Here is a 3,813-nt window from a genome sequence, read left to right on the forward strand (position 1 = left end):
ACTCCCAATAAATTATTTGTATCACAAATGCTTTTAGAAATTTATTAAACACTAAATTATTCAATATTTGAGTAATTCAAACAATATATAAAAAAATTAGGCACTTGTAGGGCGTAATTAGGTCAAGAAAGAAAGCATATACCAAAAGCTCTTTTAGGGTGTTCCAATGAAATGCTACATATGTGGCTTTGTGGTCCCTTTCAAATATCTCCCCCAACCCCAATCGGAAAATTAGATTTGAAGATAGCCATCACCGTAAAACCTAAGCTTGAAATAAATGGAACAACACAATAGTTCGGATAAAGTATGTTTTTAGTTTTTGTCAAATATTTTAAAATAGAGTAAAGTATCGTATCATTCTATTTAAGTCCCTAACATTTTAAAATGACTCAATGTTGTTTTGCCGTTAGAAATCTGTTAACGGAATTGACGGCGGGATAAAATTGAGACGATTTTGAAACGTTAAGGATTTAAATAGAACGAACACGTTGGGGACAAAAATGATACAGAGAAATAAATTTAAATTTTATCCTTTAATAATGTCAATTTTTTACGGTACATAGTTATTCAATTATTTTTTAATCACATTTAAGTAAATTACACTTAATCACATTAATTTTATTCTAAATAAATTTAATTTTTTATAATTTTATTCTTAAAAATTTTACTCATCATAAAATATTTGTAGAATGACTAGTATATAAATTTATGGGGAAAAATTGATAAATATATAATAAAATAATGTGATTCTAGTCATTTTATAAACATTTCATGATGAGTAAAAATCTTTAAAAGTAAAATTATAAAAAAAATAAATTTATTTAGAATCAAACTAATGTGATTAAGTGTAATTTACTTAAATGTGATTAAAAATAATTGAATAACTATGTATCATAAAAGACTGATATTAGTGAAGGATAAAATTAAAATTTATTTTTATGTATCATTTTCGTCCCCAACGTTTTCGTCCTATTTAAGTCCTATCATTTCAAAATCGTCACAATTTTGTCCTGCCGTCAATTCCGTTAACAGATTCCTAACAGCAGGACAACATGAAGTCAATTTTAAAATGTTAGGGATTTAAATAGGACGATTCAAACGTTAGAGACAACTTTGAGACTTATCACAAACGTTGAGAACAAAAATGATATTTTACTCTTTAAAATATTTTTATATCAATTTTATATTTTAAAGAGAAAATATTTTTTTGTTATGATTATTTTTTCGAAAGACAAACTAATTTTTCTCATAATTTAAAAGTTTAACAAATTTTTATTTATCTAAAAAGTTGGTCTAAACAAGCTTGTAATCAATTAGTAAACAAGTAAACAATAATATATTGACATATTAAATATAAATGCCACGTAAATATCACATAGAAATGTTTTTTAAAATAAAGATTAATAATAAAGTCTTTAAAAAAGAAAAACATTCTCCCTCTTCTTCAACTTAATGCGACTCACTCTTTGTATAAGTTTTGATTCCATGGATTGTTAATGGTAATATCCACCATGACTTCTTGAAATTGTGTTTTTTTACTACGACTCTCTGCTGTGTTTATTGTTGAACTCCTTTTTAGTCTTTTTACTAGTATTTTTATCCCTAATATTATTACGGGAATATAAATCTTTTAAAATTATATTGATTCTGGTATTATAGATTATGACACAAAAAATTTATAGCATTAAACTACTTTTATAAAATGGTCGTAAGGGACAAAAGTTCCCGTCGACTAAGAAGACCCGAGTTTTAAACAAAATTAAATAATAAATTTTTTAGTTATTATTTTCAAATAAAAGAGTTTAATTTTTTTACTTAATTTTAATATTCGTTATCTAAAATTTGAAAGAATTTAACGTGTATATTTTTACATTTGATTAGATATTAAGTTTGTTGTACAAATAGAAATAATTAATTTTTATGCTTGCTATTTAAAAATAATATTTTTTTATATATATAAAAATATAATTAGATATTAACATAAAAAAATAAAAAGTAATTTTTTATAATATACTCCCAATAAATTATTTGTATCACAAATGCTTTTAGAAATTTATTAAACACTAAATTATTCAATATTTGAGTAATTCAAACAATATATAAAAAAATTAGGCACTTGTAGGGCGTAATTAGGTCAAGAAAGAAAGCATATACCAAAAGCTCTTTTAGGGTGTTCCAATGAAATGCTACATATGTGGCTTTGTGGTCCCTTTCAAATATCTCCCCCAACCCCAATCGGAAAATTAGATTTGAAGATAGCCATCACCGTAAAACCTAAGCTTGAAATAAATGGAACAACACAATAGTTCGGATAAAGTATGTTTTTAGTTTTTGTCAAATATTTTAAAATAGAGTAAAGTATCGTATCATTCTATTTAAGTCCCTAACATTTTAAAATGACTCAATGTTGTTTTGCCGTTAGAAATCTGTTAACGGAATTGACGGCGGGATAAAATTGAGACGATTTTGAAACGTTAAGGATTTAAATAGAACGAACACGTTGGGGACAAAAATGATACAGAGAAATAAATTTAAATTTTATCCTTTAATAATGTCAATTTTTTACGGTACATAGTTATTCAATTATTTTTTAATCACATTTAAGTAAATTACACTTAATCACATTAATTTTATTCTAAATAAATTTAATTTTTTATAATTTTATTCTTAAAAATTTTACTCATCATAAAATATTTGTAGAATGACTAGTGTATAAATTTATGGGGAAAAATTGATAAATATATAATAAAATAATGTGATTCTAGTCATTTTATAAACATTTCATGATGAGTAAAAATCTTTAAAAGTAAAATTATAAAAAAAATAAATTTATTTAGAATCAAACTAATGTGATTAAGTGTAATTTACTTAAATGTGATTAAAAATAATTGAATAACTATGTATCATAAAAGACTGATATTAGTGAAGGATAAAATTAAAATTTATTTTTATGTATCATTTTCGTCCCCAACGTTTTCGTCCTATTTAAGTCCTATCATTTCAAAATCGTCACAATTTTGTCCTGCCGTCAATTCCGTTAACAGATTCCTAACAGCAGGACAACATGAAGTCAATTTTAAAATGTTAGGGATTTAAATAGGACGATTCAAACGTTAGAGACAACTTTGAGACTTATCACAAACGTTGAGAACAAAAATGATATTTTACTCTTTAAAATATTTTTATATCAATTTTATATTTTAAAGAGAAAATATTTTTTTGTTATGATTATTTTTTAGAAAGACAAACTAATTTTTCTCATAATTTAAAAGTTTAACAAATTTTTATTTATCTAAAAAGTTGGTCTAAACAAGCTTGTAATCAATTAGTAAACAAGTAAACAATAATATATTGACATATTAAATATAAATGCCACGTAAATATCACATAGAAATGTTTTTTAAAATAAAGATTAATAATAAAGTCTTTAAAAAAGAAAAACATTCTCCCTCTTCTTCAACTTAATGCGACTCACTCTTTGTATAAGTTTTGATTCCATGGATTGTTAATGGTAATATCCACCATGACTTCTTGAAATTGTGTTTTTTTACTACGACTCTCTGCTGTGTTTATTGTTGAACTCCTTTTTAGTCTTTTTACTAGTATTTTTATCCCTAATATTATTACGGGAATATAAATCTTTTAAAATTATATTGATTCTGGTATTATAGATTATGACACAAAAAATTTATAGCATTAAACTACTTTTATAAAATGGTCGTAAGGGACAAAAGTTCCCGTCGACTAAGAAGACCCGAGTTTTAAACAAAATTAAATAATAAATTTTTTAGTTATTATTTTCAAATAAAAGAG

This window comes from Arachis ipaensis, chromosome B01 (genome assembly GCF_000816755.2).
Source record: "Arachis ipaensis cultivar K30076 chromosome B01, Araip1.1, whole genome shotgun sequence".
NCBI classification, from domain to species: domain Eukaryota; kingdom Viridiplantae; phylum Streptophyta; class Magnoliopsida; order Fabales; family Fabaceae; genus Arachis; species Arachis ipaensis.